Consider the following 18,449-nt stretch of genomic DNA (forward strand, 5'->3'; position numbering starts at 1 on the left):
CAATACCAAAAGAACTGTGCTGCAGCATGAGTCACTATGTAAAGAATGTTGTGGACTAAGAAAATAAAGAGATAAATAGGCACAAAAATGGCAACTAACATGTTAAATATAGTCTCTATTACTTATTTAATTTGTGTTACTTGTAGAAGCTGCTGGCACTGATACATTTACTTGAATGTTATTACGATAGTAAATAGAAAGCACGTTGAGTTTGATTAACCTCTATTCTAATTGCAGCAACTATTTAGCTGTTACAAATACATTTTGAACAAGTAGAATGCTTGAGATTTTTTAAAAACTTTGCCATTAAAGTAAATTTTACCTTACCCACATTTATGGATTATGCAAGTTCACCTTAAGTGCCGTTTAATAAAAGGTATATCTATACATGCAGTAAAGAATCAAATTTCTACACAGTTACTTTGAGATGGAATCTTTCTCGTAGTACATGTTACCTAATAACATACGTAACAACATCTACATTTTAACAGAATTTGTGACCATAATTTATGTGTATTTCTTTTAAACTAAATACTGCAAAAATGTTAATAAAAATTACCCCTATACCCAGATCTCTCTCCCTGGTTAACTCTTGAAAACTGACATACTCAAAATCGTCTTTATAATCACAGCAATAAAATCAATTTAGTGACCTAAGACAAACACATCACTGAAAGATAAAATTAGCTCAGACTAAACAGAAAGGATTATTTTAAATGTTAAAAAACATCGAAATTAAAATGTTAAAATCACTAAATGCACGTGATGCTATTTCAATTTCAAGTCTATTTAAAATATTACTAAGTGTTTTGTAAATACAGATGCTGGAAATCTGAAATAAACACAGACTGAGTATATCCAGAATTTTCTATATTGACTGGGGTGGTCATTTATTTCCTTTGCACAAATAAATGATTTTAAAAAATCCCATCCAAAAACACCATCCCTTTAACCAAAACCGCTCTAGTTGCTACATCTTTCCTTCTTAAAACCGTCATCAAATGGTCTTCCCTATCATCCATCATACTGCATTGCCTCAATCTGAGACTTCTGCAAGTATTCGTTAGCAATTTAACATTATTTCAGCAAATTACCGTGAACTGGATACATTTCACGAAAAGAAAATCGGGAAACATGTATTTTAAAAACATAACAGAGAACGGAATATTTTATTCCGTAACCGTTCTGCAAAACAGATCATTGCCTATTCCAAATCCGCCGCACGTCGCAATAAAAAGAACGCACTCTCTCCAAACTAACCGGCGGTGTAACTCCAGAAGCGTACAGCAGACAAAGGGAACGGCGATACGCTTGGATCTTTTCAGGGCGATGGTTTGTAGCTCCCACTTTGAGTATGATCAAGGGATTCCTTGAGCACGTTCGCTGCAAGGTCAATGCGTCTCCTCGCCGGGGGGATGATACTCAACTGCACAGCAGACCGGGGCTCCGAGCGCCCCACCGGGAGACAGCCGGCCGCAGGTAACCGGTAACGATACCAGGTAGCTCACGGTTACCTTTCTTAACACACTGCCTACCAGGGTCCGACTTTCCTCACACCCCAACACCCCCTAAAACCGAAGGCGCTCGTCCTTCAGCGGTTCTCCATCATTGACCGCCCACCCAGCTGTCACTCGGGCAACTCCCTGCGCATGCGATTTCACCTGTCACTCAGAGACGACCGCCGCATCATCTGCGCACGCTCCAGCACCGTATAAACTGATACAAGACAAATGGAAACAAAACATTCCATTCATCAACAGATCATATAAAGGAACATATAGTTATAAAATAACCTTTAAGGGATAATATACACGAGAAATTATGCAGATGCTGCAAATCCAAAGCAACACACACGAAATGCTGGAGGAACTCCGCAGGTCAGACAGCATCTATGGAAATAAATAAAAAGTCAACGTTTCGGGCTGATACCTTTCATTAGGAGTGCAAAGGAAGGGGGAAGATCCCAGAATTTAAAAAAAAAAGGTGGGGGGGAAGGTGATAGGTTAAGGGCTAGAGATGAAGGACTCTGATAGGAAAGGAGATTTGCCCCTCTATCTCTTGGTACATATTCCTGCAAGACAGAAATGCTACATCTGCCCGTTTACCTCCCACTTCACCTCAGTTCAAGGACCAAACAACTCCAGGTGAGGCAATGCCACACCTGTGCATTTTTGGGGTTGTCTAATGAATGCAGTGCTCCAGATGTGGCCCCCTCTACATTGGTGAGACCTGGCATAAATTGACTGAGTGCTTTGTTAACACTTCCGCTCTATCCACAAAAAGAGGAATTTCCTGGTAGCCAACTATTTAAATTCCTATCCTCATTTCCATTCCAAAGTTTTCATCCATGGCATCCTCCTCTGTCATGATGAGGCCACTCTCAGGTTGGAAGAACAACACCTCCTATTCCAAAACTACACATACAAAATGCTAGAGGAACTCAGCAGGCAGACAGCATCTGCAGTATGCAAAAGAGTCACCGTTTTAGACCGAGACACCCTTCTTCATTACTGAGAAGAAAGGGAGAAGATGCTTGAATAAAAAGGTGTAGGATGGGGAAAGAGGTTAGCTGGGAGGCAATAGGTGAAGCAAGTGGGCGGGAAAGGTCAAGGCTGGAGAAGAAAGAATCTGATAGGAGAGGTGGGTGGACCATTGGAGAAAGGGAAGGAGGGGGAGGGGATCCGGGGGGAGTAACAGGCAGGTGAAAAGAAGTGAAAGGTCAGAGTGGGAAATAAAGATCCAATCTGATGACATGAACATCAATTTCTCCTTCCAGTAAATTCTTCTTAAAAAGCTTAATGGTGGATGGCAGACCAACATAAGGTGCATTAGCGTCACTTACATCATTCAAGCGCATCGATACTTTTTCAGAAAGTCTTCCACCATCTTTCCATCCACTTTTGTGTCATAACAGCCCCACATAGCACAATGAGCATTAAAATCCCCACACCATATGACCCTATTTTGCCCATTTCCACCTACACTTTCCAATATATAAGGTGTTAACCTTTCATAATGGTTATAAATATTATCTTTACTATTCATTCCCCATATTTCAACTACAATTGAGTCACAAATAATTCCAATTTCTATAACTCTGTGTTATCCCATTTTTGACAAATGTAATCACTTCCTCTGCATTACCCATTTTTTGATTAGGTTTATTTGGTAAATCTTCAATAAATTTCTTAAATTCTTGACTGTGAGCTAACAGGCATTTAGCATTCCATTGTAACATTAGAAAAACCATTAACATCCCTCTTTTGAAGTCTGAACATTATTTACTCCTCCTTGTCAGGCATCATTAATAACTTCTAGAGTCCAGTCTTTTATCTCTAGATGCTTCTCTGCAGCTTTTAAGATAATTTTACTTTTTCTGTCCTTTTAGTTTGTGTTGTACAATTTACCACGTGTCATGAAAGTGAAAAACTTTACCTTATCTATCTGGATTCTGGATATTATAGGTCCCACTCCCACAGTTTCCTGTACTTTCTGCTGAGTCTCGGCATATGGTATGGCCATTTCCACCCGAACATGCTGCACTTCCACAGCTTTCTTATCTACATAAGTAGAGCTACCGTATATTCTCCTCCACAGCTGCTACAATTTAGCCTGACATCTTCTCCACAATTGCCATAATCATGTAAAACACACAAAATGCTGGAGAAACACATCAAGTCAGGCAGCATCCACGGAAATGAACAGTCTACGTTTCAGGCGAAGATCATTATTCAGGACTGGAAAAGAAGGGGGGAAGACTGCAAATTTAAAAGATGGGAGGAGGGGAAGGAGAATAGCTAGAAGGCAATAGGTGAAGCCAGGTGTTGGGTAAAAGGCTGGAGAGGAAGGAATCTGATAAGAGAGGAGAGTGGACCATAGGAGAAAGGGAAGGAGGAGGTGATAGGCAGGTGAGAAGAAGTAAGAGGCCAGAAGGGGAATAGAAGAAGTGGGGAGGGGAGGAGTACGGAAGAAGAAATCGATAGTCATGCCATCAGGTTGGAGGCTACCCTGAGTGTGACCTCATTGTGGCACAGGAGGAGGCCATGGACCAATGTTTTGGAATGGTAATTAGAAGTTCCACTTTTGGTGAATGGAGAAGTGGAGCTTGACAATTTACAATGGGTCTCACCAATGTAGAGCAGGCCGCACCAGATACAACAGATAACCCCAGCAGATATGCAGGGTTGCCTCACCTGGAAGGACCGTTTGGGGCCCTAAATGGAGGTGAGGGAGGAGATGAATGGGCAGGTATAGCACTTTGGCCACTTATAGGGTTAAGTTCAGGGAGCGAGATTAGTGAGGAGGGTCAAATGGGCGAGGGAATCACAGATGGAGCAATTCCTGTGGAAATTAGAGTGAGATCAGTAAGATCCCTTTGGACATGGAGGAAGTTGCGCAGAATAATGTGTTGGATGCAGAGGTTTATGGGATGGTAGGTAAAAATAAGGGGAACTCTATCACTGTCAAGATGGTGGGAAGATGGAGTAAGTGTGGATGTCTGGGGAATGGAGGAGATGCGTGTGAGGGCAGCATCAATGGTGGAGGAAGGGAAACTTCGTTCTTTGAAGGAGGAGGACATCTCTGATGTCCTGGAAAGGAAAGCCTCATCTTGGGAACAGATGTCATGGAAACTAAGGAATAGAGAAAAGGGAATAGCATTATTACAGGAGACAGGGTTGCTAAGAGGTATAGTCAAGGTAACTCGGCCTGAAACGTCGACTGCGCCTCTTCCTATAGATGCTGCTTGGCCTGCTGCGTTCACCAGCAACTTTGATGTATGTTGCTTGAATTTCCAGCATCTGCAGAATTCCTGTTGTTATCTGTGGGAATCGGTAGGTTTATAAAAGATGTCAGTCAACAGTTTATCTCCAGAGATAGAGATAGAGACAGAGAGCTCGAGAAAAGGGAGGGAGGTGTCAGAAATGGACCAAGTGAATTCAAGGGCAGGGTGGAAATTGGAGACAAAGTTGATGAAATTGACAAGCCCAGCATGGGTGCATGAAGCAACAGTCATGATTTTGATGAATCTTAGAACAGGCTTTAGGAGTAAAATGGCCTAATTCTGTTTTTTTTCCCCAAAGTGATTGGCAAACCTCTGTACATGTGAACTCCATGCAACATGCATTCACTATGTCTAGGTAGATTCACGTTCTGTGCTGGCAACTGCAAGTTGTATATTTGTATTAAATGCCATGTGTCATGGTTTTAAATCTTACTCAATTGAGGAGGACTCCGGAGCATACTTCCCAAATTTGTTTGCCAGCAGACTCTCATCTTCAGCTTATGCTCATGATGGAATGCAAGTCGTAATCACAACCAATGAGTCCAAAACATATATTCAATCTCAGTGCAGGCTGGCATCAGGCAAGACTGCATGGCCACCCTAATCACAAACACAAAAGGTTCCAGCAGAGGCTGGAAATCTTGAGGAACATGCACAAAGTGCTGGGGGAACTCAGCAGGTCAGGCAGCATCTATGGAGAAGAATAAACTATCGACCTTTCAGGCTGAGATCTTTCATTAAGACCGTTTATTATTCTCCATAGACAGTCCTGATTAAGAATCTCAAACCAAAACATCGACTGTTTATTCCTCTCATAGATATGGCCTAACCTGCTGAGTTCCATTGTTGTATTATTCTATTCTATCAACCTGCTACAGTTCCTCCAGCACTTTGTGTGTGTTCCTCATGTTAAGCATAACACCTTTTCAATCCTTTCCATCAAACTGTAAAACCTCCAGTCGAAATACCAGGTTGTCCCAACCTCAACAATCGAGGTGTGGCACACAGATGACAATAGACAATAGGTGCAGGAGTAGGCCATTTGGCCCTTCCAGCCAGCACCGCCATTCACTGTGATCATGGCTGATCATCCACTATCAGTATCCAGTTCCTGCCTTATCCCCATAACCTTTGATTCCACTATCTTTAAGAGCTCTATCCATCTCTTTTTTGAAAGCATCCAGAGACTTGGCCTCCACACCCTTCTGGGGCAGAGTATTCCATATATCCACCATTCTCTGGGTGAAAAAGTTTTTCCTCAACTCCGTTCTAAATGGCCTACCCCTAATTCTTAAACTGTGGCCTCTGGTTCTGGACTCACCCATCAGCGGGAACATGCTTCCTGCCTGCAGCGTGTAAAATCCCTTAATAATCTTATATGTTTCAATAAGGTCCCCTCTCAGCCTTCTAAATTCCAGAGTATACAAGCCCAGTCGCTCCAATCTTTCGACATATGACAGTCCCGCCATCCCGGGAATTAACCTTTTGAACCTACGCTGCACTCCCTCAATAGCAAGAATGTCGTTCCTCAAATTTGGAGACCAAAACTGCACACAGTACTCCAGGTGTGGTCTCACTTGGGCCCTGTACAGCTGCAGAAGGACCTCTTTGCTCTTATACTCAATTCCCTTTGTTATGAAGGCCAGCATGCCATTAGCTTTCTTCACTGCCTGCTGTACTTGCATGCTTGCTTTCAGAGACTGATGTACAAGAACACCAAAGATCTCATTGTGCTTCCCCTTTTCCTAACTTGACTCCATTTAGGTAATAATCTGCCTTCCCATTCTTACCACCAAAGTGGATAACCTCACATTTATCCACATTAAACTGCATCTGCCCCACTCACCCAGCCTGTCCAAGTCACCCTGCATTCTTATAACATCCTCCTCACATTTCACACTGCCACCCAGCTTTGTGTCATCGGCAAATTTGCTAATGTTACTTTTGATTCCCTCATCTAAATCATTAATATATATTGTAAACAGCTGCGGTCCCAGCACTGAACCCTGCGCTACCCCACTGGTCACCGCCTGCCATTCCGAAAGGGACTCGTTAATCGCTACTCTTTGTTTTTGTCAGCCAGCCAATTTTCAATCCATGTCAGTACTCTGCCCCCAATACCATGTGCCCTAATTTTGCCCACTAATCTCCTATGTGGGACTTTATCAAAGGCTTTCTGAAAGTCCAGGTACACTACACCCAAAGGCTCTCCCTTGTCCATTTTCATAGTTACATCCTCAAAAAATTCCAGAAGATTAGTCAAGCATGATTCCCCCTTCGTAAATCCATGCTGACTCGGACCAATCCTGTTACTCTTATCCAGATGTGTTGTAATTTCATCTTTTATAATTGACTCCAGCATCTTTCCCACCACCAACGTCAGGCTAACCGGTCTATAATTCCCTGTTTTCTCTCTTCCTCCCTTCTTGAAGAGAGGGAAAACATTAGCCACCCTCCAATCCACAGGAACTGATCCTGAATCTATAGAACCTTGAAGACTGTATATGTACACATTCCAAGATATTATTGACTTGTTCACTGAAGTTTACAAAAAATGGGCATAACTATTTTCAGGGGGAAAAAAATCTGCAGGGTTGGTAGTTGAATTAGCCCTGACAAGGGATTCTTTTAAGGACATAAAACATATTCATTATTCTATGGTGAAATACCATTACTTGAACTTGAGAGATTATAGCAACCTTAAACGCAACTACTGACACTAAGATATCCTTTCCTTTTTTCTCAACTCTCTTTTCTATGAGCAGAATTTTCTATATATCCTTACCACTATCCCGGAGATGAATCTGTTGACAAACTGATGAGACAGAACTTCCGGTACTTGAGAGCAACACAAACAAAAATGCTGGAGGAACTTAGCAGGTCAGGCATCAACTATGGAAATGAATTAACAGTTGATCTTTCCAACTGAGATAACTGAGCAGGCCAAGCTCCCTGATTTCAGTCTGCCTCATTGATCCACCTGCTGCCATCTGTCGGTGACTAATCAGATTACCTTTATTGACCACAAGGCCAAGAGTCTTACTTTTATTGCTTGTAGGAAATTACCTTAAATAAGTGAAACTGCAGTGTCACCTTTGTTCCAGGATCTAATCCGACATGAAGCCTCTTCACGTGGTCCTTGCAAACAGGTTTCAGCAATTTTGTCCTCTCCTGTTTGGTAGTTGAGTCAGCTGTTTAGTACAATTTTTAAAGTAACAGAATTTCAAGATTTCTAAATTAGTTTGTGTCATTTTCAGTACACAAGTGTAAAGGAAAACAAAATAATTGTTATTCTGGATCTGATGAAGCACAAAAAACACAGTAGGTTAAAGAATACATCAATTAAAAAAAATAAATATAAATAAATAAGACAAAATAAATATAAATAAATAAATAAATACACTCAAAAACTTCTATAGTTAAATCGTGGAGAGCATTCTGACAGGCTACATCACTGTCTTGTTTGGAGGGGCTACTGCACAGGACCAAAAGAAGCTGCAGAAGGTTATAAATCTAGTCAGCTCTCTCTTGGGTACTAGCCTACAAAGTACCCAGGACATCTTCAGGGAGCGGTGTCTCAGAAAGGCAGCGTCCATTATTATGGACCTCTAGCACCCAGGGCAAGCCCTTTTCTCACTGTTACCATCAGGTAGGAGGTACAGAAGCCTGAAGGCACACACTCAGTGATTCAGGAACAGCTTCTTTCCCTCTGCCATCTGATTCTTAAAATGGACATTGAATCTTTGGACACTACCTCACCTTTTTTAAATATACAGTATTTCCATTTTTGCACATTTTTAAAATTTATTCAATATAAATAATTGATTTACTTGTTTATTTATTATTATTTTTATTTTATTTATTATTGTTATATATTTTCCCTGCTACATTAAAATTGAACTGCTGCTGCTAAGTTAACAAATTTCACGTCACATGCCGGTGATAATAAACCTGATTCTCATTCTGAGACAGCGTTTGTATATAGACTGATTGTATGTCCTTAAGTGACACGAGGCACCAAAGTGTCTGTACATAAGGTGACTGATAGGAAATGATAAAGAAATGGTCGCTGGAGGTGTGTAGGGGGTGGATTAGTGGGTGGAGGTGTTGATCAGCCTTCCTACTCAGGGAAAGTAACTGCTTTTGAGTTTTATGGAGTGGTGTGGATGCTGTGTTGATGTTTCCCTTTGGGAGTGGGACAAATAGCACCTGAGCAGGGTGATAGGATCCTTCATGACATTACTGGCTCTTTTCCAGCACCTTTCTGTATACATGTCCTTGATGGCAGGTAAGCTGGTGTTGGTGATGCGTTGGGCAGTTTTGACTATCCATTCATTATTTCTGAACTATAGTTCAGGTGGTTAAACACAAATTCAATAGTCGCAAATTAATCTTAGAATCAGAAGCACTTTATTGCCAGTTTGTGAAAACTAGAATTGACTGTGGTTTGGTGCCAAGCATAAAGCACAGGAAAATACTATAAGAGACACACACAACAGCAACCAACAATTTACAAGCCAATAGTGCAACCAGCCATGAGCAATTAACAATTAGCAGGATGCCCACATGTGCAATCATCAATAATCAAACTTAAATAAGTGAGAACATACAGGTATGATAGACAGATAGACATAGACAGAGACAGGTATGACCAGGTTAGGTAATTATCAACAGAACAAGGGGACCAGGAAAGACCAGTTAGTGGATGTTGTGCAGGGGCAGTTGGGATATTACACCTCAGTTTTGTTTAAAAGCTTCGGAGATGACACTTAGTCCTGGTGGTGAAGGACTTGTAGCTCTCCCTGAAGGCAACTAGTTGAATAGGTGACTTTTAGGGTAGGTGGATTCAGCAGTAATTTCTTCAGCTCTTTTCTTTACTCTGGTGAGGAACAAATCTTTCAACGTTTGTAGTTGACAGTCCTGATGAAGGGTCTCGCCCAAAACTTTGACTGTTTACTCTTTTCCATAGATGTTGCCTGGCCTGCTGAGTTCCTGCAGCATTTTGTGTGCATTGTTTTGGATTTCCAGCATCTGCAGATTTTCTCGTGTTTGTGAGTCAATGAACTTCTCCGCAGCATGAACCACTTGTTGCAACCTGGACCAGGACAGGGAGAAAGTGGCAGGGAAGTCAAACAGTTATAGAGATGGTCATAACACTCTCAATGATGGCTGTGTAAAAAATTTGCAGGATATTCCCTGAGAAGTTAAGTTTCCTAAACTGGCATAGGAAGATCAATCTCTGTTGGGCTTTTGTAATGATGAGTGAAAAGTGCTTTCCCACTTCAATGTATTGGTAAAGTAGAAAACACAGTTTGCATAGAATAATACATTAACTAGGTGATTCATTCCAGCGCAATCCTTAGAAACGTTTAAGGAACCTGTAAGAGTAAACTAATCCTATATAAAATTAAATGCTATATTCAGCTGTATTCATAGAAACATAGAAAACCTACAGCACAATACAGGCCCTTTGGCCCACAAAGTTGTGCCGAACATGTCCCTACCTTAGAAATTACTAGGCTTACCTATAGCCCTCTATATTTTTCTAAGCTCCATGTACCTATCCAAAAGTCTCTTAAAAGACCCTGTCGTCTCTGCCTCCACCACCGTTGCCGGCAGCCCATTCCATGCACTCACCTCTGAGTAAAAAACTTACCCCTGACACCTCCTCGGTACCTACTCCCAAGCACCTTAATCCTGTGCCCTCTTGTGGCAGCCATTTCAGCCCTGGGAAAAAACCTCTGACTATCCACATGATCAATGTCTCTCATCATCTTGTACACCTCTACCAGGTCACCTCTCATCCTCTGCTGCTCCAAGGAGAAAAGGCCAAGTTCACTCAACCTATTCTCATAAGGCATGCTCCCAATCCAGGCAATATCCTTGTAAATCTCCTCTGTACCCTTTCTATGGTTTCCACATCCTTCCTGTAGTGAAGCGACCAGAACTGAGCACAGTGCTCCAAGTGGGGTCTAACCAGGGTCCTATATAGCTGCAACATTACCTCTCGGCTCCTAAATTCAATTCCACGATTGATAATGGCCAATACACCGTATTCTTTTTTAACCACAGAGTCAACCTGCGCAGCTGCTTTGAGTGTCCTATGGACTCGGACCCCAAGATCCCTCTGATCCTCCACATTGCCGAATCTTACCATTAATACTATATTCTGCCATCATATTTGACCTACCAAAATAACAACTTCACACTTATCTGGTTGAACTCCATCTGCCACTTCTCAGCCCAGTTTTGCATCCTATCAATGTCCCGCTGTAACCTCTGACAGCCCTCCACACTGTCCACAACACCCCCAACCTTTGTGTCATCAGCAAACTTACTAACCCATCCCTCCACTTCCTCATCCAGGTCATTTATAAAAATCACGAAGAGTAAGGGTCCCAGAACAGATCCCTGAGGCACACCACTGGTCACCGGCCTCCATGCAGAGTCTGACCCATCTTCAACCACTCTTTGCCTGCTGTGGGCAAGCCAGTTCTGGATCCACAAAGCGATGTCCCCTTGGATCCCATGCCTCCTTACTTTCACAGTAAGCGTTGCATGGGGTACCTTATCAAATGCCTTGCTGAAATCCATACACACTACATCTACTGCTCTTCCTTCATCAATGTGTTTAGTCACATCCTCAAAAAATTCAATCAGGCTCGTAAGGCACGACCTGCCCTTGACAAAGCCATGCTGACTGTTCCTAATCATAATATACCCCTTCAAATGTTCATAAATCCTGCCTCTCAGGATCTTCTCCATCAACTTACCAACCACTGAGGTAAGACTCAATGGTCTATAATTTCCTGGGCTATCTCTACTCCCTTTCTTGAATAAATATATTCAAGATATTCAGCACTGTTTCAATAGAGTACTTTTACTTGTGTAACTGAAACACTCTTTCAGAGGCCTTTTAATTGACTTAATAATTGTTGACTATTAGCATTTCTAAGTCTTCCGGGATAGAACTCAAAGACATGAAATTTCAATTTTATGACAGTATTGTAAGTTTTATTGCACTGTGGATGTCAAAACCACAGGAAGACAGACACAAATATCCCTCTCTTAGCCTGTCCTCACAGTTTGTACATTTCAGGGCTTTAGTTTCTCACATTATACTGGGATATCATGCTTTTGGTCCATTTTTGGGTTTTGTGAATTTTTCTTGTTAACCAACTAGCCCCATTAATTTAAGTTGGGAGATCAAGACCTGAGATATGGGGTCCCATCATTGTCAAGTCCTGGGGTTGATCCTGAAGATCCAAGCCCGAAGCTTGATTGGAAGTCCAGAAGTTGAAACCTGACGGCCGAAGTTCTGAGTCTGCAAGTCTCAGAGTCTGCTGGGGAAGTCAGACATCCGACATCTGCAAGATCACTAATGGCTGGAGTACCAGAGGCAGCCGGTTCTGGGATTGGAGAGCTGTCTATGTGTGAGTGGGTGTTTGGGAGGGAGAAAAGGGGCTTGTTTTGCTGTTGTTGTCTTGTTGCTGTCATTCTGTTGTTGTTACTGGTTTCCACTGAACATTGTGAGCATATTATATTTGCACAGGAATGTGTGGTGATACTTGTGAGCTGCCTCCAGCAGATCCTTAAGCTATGCTGGTTGGAAAAGCAAATGATGCATTTTACTGTATGTATCAATGTTCATGTGATAAATAAATAAAAGAATCTGAGAAAGTTAGCTACACTTCTTGCAGGTACTTCTCTATCTTTAGTTCTGTATACTTCTGAGACTCGGACCATTAACAGTAGGTGTGCCAGGGCTCTGGAGCAGTACCACCAACGCACTCTTCCAGATATGCAGCAGAATAAAAAACTGATGTCAGCATCTTCCAGAACACCGTCTCAACCTTACCTACTTTAGTCCTCTCACACTTATCAACTATAATGACTACTTCCTAAATTTTTCTGAGTTCCAGTTTTTTTTTCACTTTTTGATGATCATTTTCACTCTGAACGAAGATTCATTAACCTCAAATCACTGAATGCAATCCACATTTCAAAACAGAGCTACAAGTAACCATTGATTCCCCTTCCCCCACTACCACCAAATGCATGCAAAAAGATAGGTCTTAATTTAAACAAATGGAAGACAAATACCCTTTCTGCAAAATACTGCCAGTGACAAAAAGATTCAACAAGATCCAAATAAATGTGGATGATGTTCACCCCAACTCCAGTACCCTACCACATTGAGATGACTGAAAAAAAGTATCTTCTAAACCCAAAACCAGCAGCAGCTTATGGTGCATCAAACTGAATTGATTCTCCACAATCCTACAAGCTCAGAAAAACAAAAAGAAATAAATAGACAAGCAATAGTAAGTGCTCAAAGTGGTAATACCACCAACTCTGCAAGATCCTCCAAATCAAGTAGCAGGATGTAGAAACTAACGTCAGCATCACCTCCCTCGGCACTGAGGCTCAGATTATGCTCAACCACCTCTGGTGGATGGACCTCATTTCCTTAAACAGCCTGTCTGGAATAGGAAGAAATTTCCAGGAGGACAGAGAAAATTCAGGGATGTGTTGAAAAGGCTGAAAAAAAATGTAACTACCTCATCAGCCCACGTGAATCTCAGACTAGTGCTAAATCATAACGAAGAAGGAACATAGTGAGGGCATGATGAAGTCTCTGTGATGGTAGCCTTTGGAAGCCATATACATACAGAAGAAACATAGAACAACCAAACTACACAAACACAAGAAAATCTGCAGATGCTGTAAATCCAAAACAACACAAACAAAATGCTAGAGGAAGTCAGCAGGCCAGATAGCATCAAAGAGTAAACAGGGTCTCGGCCCAAAATGTCGGCTGTATATTCTTTCCCATTGATGCTGCCTGGCCTGGCCTTAGTTATTTGTTGTATTTTTTTCCTCACGGTAACACGTTGAAGCTGCACCCTCTCTAACATGCTGGTGGAGAGAGTTTTACTTGGTTTATTAGCGCTGGAATTGGTTACATTCGGACACGTCTCGTTAGCGTGGCAACAGGATGGCCGCATTGTGTATTCCAGGGACCAACTGATTGCGCTCATGTCCGCCGGTTTTCGAACAGAGCAGCGGACATACCGGCTGAAATCTGGAGGAAAACACACAGAGGATGCAGAGGGGGATCAAAAAGCCCAGGGAAGAGGACTGGGTCGAGACAACAGAGGCTTTTGGAGAAGAGAAGTTATAAGCCATGTCTCCCCTCTCTTAACATGGGAAATGTGAGGTCGCTGGGGAATAAAATGGACGAACTGACTGCGCTTGTCAGGGGTCAGAGAACATTTCGGGAGAGCAGTGTCATGTGCTTTACTGAGACGTGGCTGCATGAGGACATACCCGATCAAAGAGTTTCCATAGAGGGCTTCCAGACTGTTTGAGCTGACCAGAATTGCACTGACCGCAGTAAGCGTAAAGGAGGGGGGCTGGCGGTTCTGGTAAATAACAGATGATGCAATCCTGGGCATATTACGATCAAGGAACATGTCTGTAGCCCAGATATTGAACTTTTTGCTGTTGGACTCCGGCCATATTATTTGCCAAGGGAAATCTCGCATGCAATTGTGGTTGTTGTGTACATCCCTCCCTCTGCCAACCCGACGTTGGCGTGTAACATCATTTACACCATCATAGCCAGATTACAAACCCAGCACTTGAGTGCCCTCATTACCATCTCAGGTGACTTCAACCATGGCTAGAACACTGCCCAACTTCACGCAGTATGTGAGCTGTACAACCAGAGGGGAGAGGACTCTGGATTTGATGTAGGCTAACGTTAAGGATGCATACAGCTCCTCTCCCCTCCTCCCACTGGGAAGGTCAGATCACAACCTGGTGCATCTAAAGCGCTGCTACGTGCCTCTGGTGAAGAGTAAACCTGTAACCTCAAGGACAGTGAGAAAATGGTCGGAGGAGGCTTATGAGGCGCTCCAGGGTTGTTTTGAGGTGACAGACTGGCAGGCACTCTATGAGCCACATGGAGAGGATATTGATGGGCTCACAGAGTGCATCACTGATTACATCGACTTCTGTGTGGACTGCAATGTTCCGACAAGAGCTGTCCTTTGTTATTCAAATAACAAGCCATGGGTGACAAAGGAAATTAAGAACATCCTGAACGCTAAAAAGAGGGCTTTTAGAGATGGAAATAGGGAGGAGCTGAGAGCAGTACAGAGTGACCTGAAAGCCAGGATCAGGGAGGCTAAATACAAGTACAGGAGGAAGCTTGAGTGGAAACTCCAGCAGAACAACATGAGAGAGGTCTGGAGGGGGATGAGGACCATCACTGGGTTCCAGCAAACTAGCAACAGAGGAGCGAAAGGCAGTATGGACAGGGCCAATGAACTTAACCTGTTCTTTAACAGATTTGGCATTGTGGCCCTGCACATCCCACACATGAGCCATCTGTTGTCGGCCCCCAACCAACACATATTCCACTCTCCCCTCCTACCCCTCCTCACAGTCCCCCACCCTGCTCTCATGACTATACCCCTTCCCTACACGAAACCACCACGGTGGGCTTCACAGCTGAACAGGTGAGAAGACAGCTGAAACGTCTCAACCCAAGCAAGGCTGCTGGACCTGATGGTGTCAGTACCGGGGTGCTCAAAGCCTGTGCCCCTCAGCTATGTGGAGTACTTCGCCATGTCTTCAACCTGAGCCTGAGGCTCCGGAGGGTTCCTGTACTGAGGAAGACGTCCTGCCTTGTTCCTGTGCCAAAGACGCCGCGTCCCAGCGGCCTCAATGACTACAGACCAGTGGCATTGACCTCCCACATCATGAAGATCCTGGAGAGACTTGTTCTGGAGCTGCTCCGGCCTATGGTCAGGCCACACTTAGATCCCCTCCAGTTCGCCTACCAGCTCCGACTAGGAGTTGAGGATGCCATCGTCTACCTGCTGAACTGTGTCTATGCCCACCTGGAAAAGCCAGCAAGCACTGTGAGGGTCATGTTTTTTGACTTCTCCAGTGCGTTCAACACCATCCGCCCTGCTCTGCTGGGGGAGAAGCTGACAGCGATGCAGGTGGATGCTTCCCTGGTATCATGGATTCTTGATTACCTGACTGGCAGACCACAGTACGTGTGCTTGCAACACTGTGTGTCCGACAGAGTGATCAGCAGCACTGGGGCTCCACAGGGGACTGTCTTGTCTCCCTTTCTCTTCACCATTTACACCTCGGACTTCAACTACTGCACAGAGCCTTGTCATCTTCAGAAGTTTTCGGATGACTCTGCCATAGTTGGATGCATCAGCAGGGGAGATGAGGCTGAGTACAGGGTGATGGTAGGAAACTTTGTCACATGGTGTGAGCAGAATTATCTGCAGCTTAATGTGAAAAAGAGTAAGGAGCTGGTGGTAGACCTGAGGAGAGCTAAGGTACCGGTGACCCCTGTTTCCATCCAGGAGGTCAGTGTGGACATGGTGGAGGATTACAAATACCTGGGGATATGAATTGACAATAGACTGGACTGGTCAAAGAACACTGAGGCTGTCTACAAGAAGGGTCAGAGCCGTCTCTATTTCCTGAGGAGACTGAGGTCCTTTAACATCTGCCGGACGATGCTGAGGATGTTCTACGAGTCTGTGGCCAGTGCTATCATGTTTGCTGTTGTGTGCTGGGGCAGCAGGCTGAGGGTGGCAGACATCAACAGAATCAACAAATTCATTCGTAAGGCCTGTGATGTTGTGGGGATGGAACTGGACTCTCTCACAGTGGTGTCTGAAAAGAGGATGCTGTCTAAGTTGCATGCCATCTTGGTCAATGTTTCCCATCCACTACATAATGTACTGGGTGGGCACAGGAGTACATTCAACCAGAGACTCATTCCTCCAAGATGCAGCACTGAGCGTCATAGGAAGTCATTCCTGCCTGTGGCCATCAAACTTTACAACTCCTCCCTTGGAGGGTCAGACACCCTGAGCCAATAGGCTGGTCCTGGATTTATTTCATAATTTACTGGCATAATTTACATATTACTATTTAACTATTTATGGTTCTATGACTATTATTTATGGTGCAACTGTAACGAAAACCAATTTCCCCCGGGATTAATAAAGTTCGACTACTACTACTACTACTACTACTACTACTACTGAGTTCCTCCAGCATTCTGTGTGTGTATCCAAAACTACTCACTTACCTAACTAAGCACTACCTGCCCCACAAGTCAAGGTCTGCAGCTTCCATCTAGGACTTTCCACTTACCTCAGGATACACATAACTGGAGTAACATCAGATTATTGTTGAGCCAGCAAACTGCCCAAGAAGAGAACTTAGTTTCAGTTTTTTACCACAATTCCTTTGGAAGAGACAATCTGCTTTGATTTATCTCTTGGTGAAGCAGACTTCATCATTCGAAGATTATCTAGATATTTTTCCTAACTTCAATGACAATTTTAAATTAATGGCTTTTTGTTACCCATTCACAATTGAGAAAAATACTGCTTCCAGAGCCATCCTTTTAAAGCCATCAATTTTGTAGTGAAAATGGTCTCAGCTATCATTCCATGAAGCCATTGTTTCTTATCAGTGATAGCCTCCAGTAATCATACTCTTTAAACTGTTAAATATTCTCTACATGTAAATTGCTTGAACCCAAACAAGACTTGTAATATTTGACTTCATATTTCCAATTAATGTCTAGTCAAAGTTTCTTTTTGAAAAAAGATTTTAAAACAAATGAAAAAGTTAATTTGATCTTTAAGATCTTCAAGATGGTTAACTCTCCCAGGTTTCTTGAAGTAGAAGTCAAACCAAGAGGGATATTGGAGAATTATGTTTGAAGTTATATATGTATATATAAATCATAGATATGTAAATCATAGGTACAGCCCGCCTCTTTGAATGATTCCATAGTTTCACATGTGTTCTGATTGGATCTTCCTCTTCCCCCCTTAAACTTAATTAGCAAATTTTTCGCCCATTTCACTTACTTCTCTAATATGCACCTGTAGTTCTAATTACAGTTTGTTATTAAAACTTAAGATATTTTACCAATTACAACGTTTGGGGGAAATGCATTTCATCTCTCAAAAGTGTTAAGAAGGACAAAGGTATGGGCTACGCAAAGAAGAGACTCCTGCAGAAATCTGAATTGTGCAGTGGAGACGTCTTACACCAATGACCAAGGACCATAGCGAATCTCTCCACTCATCAAGTAAGAAATCTCTGGGAGCACACCAGCATCCCCACCTACTTTATGATTCAAATTGAAATTGAAAATCTGGTTGAGTGTGCCACAATGACAATCTCTCACTCAACTAAAGCAAAACTAAAGAGCTGATTATCAACTACAGGAGCTAGAAGCCAGAGATTCATGAACCAGTATACATTATGGGATCAGAAGTGGAAAGGGTCAGTAATTCTAAATTCCATGCAGTTATCATTTCTGAAAATCTATTCTGGAACCAGAATGTAAGTCCCATCACAAAGCCTTCCTTAGAAGTTTGCAGAGATTTGGCATGCATCCAAAAACTTTAACAAACTTCTATAGACCCTAAATGGTTGCATCACAGGCTGGTCTAGAAACACCAATGCCCAAGAACGGAAAAGGTTACAGAAAGTGGTGGATACACTGCCCATCATGGGCAAAGCGCTTCTCACCATTGAGCACATTTAAGAACATGAGAAATAGGAGCAAGAGTAGGCTATCTGCCCCATCAAACCTGCTCTG

General features: G+C 42.8%; 1 protein-coding gene across 4 annotated transcripts in view; it reads right to left on the reverse strand.

Moving 5' to 3' along the window:
* Window positions 1-18,449, reverse strand: part of elovl4a (ELOVL fatty acid elongase 4a) — a 90,319-nt gene that overhangs the window by 65,276 nt on the left and 6,594 nt on the right. Inside the window, exon 2 of one of the 4 annotated variants that reach the window (XM_063040336.1) lies at window positions 7,850-7,954. The gene's annotated coding sequence lies outside the window, so the exon portion shown is untranslated. Of the gene's footprint in view, window positions 1-1,260; window positions 1,629-7,849; window positions 7,975-18,449 lie in introns of those variants that run through there. The other 3 variants (XM_063040338.1, XM_063040339.1, XM_063040335.1) reach the window with 3 other exon arrangements.

The sequence above is a fragment of the Mobula hypostoma genome, chromosome 2 (assembly GCF_963921235.1).
Source record: "Mobula hypostoma chromosome 2, sMobHyp1.1, whole genome shotgun sequence".
Lineage (NCBI taxonomy): Eukaryota > Metazoa > Chordata > Chondrichthyes > Myliobatiformes > Myliobatidae > Mobula > Mobula hypostoma.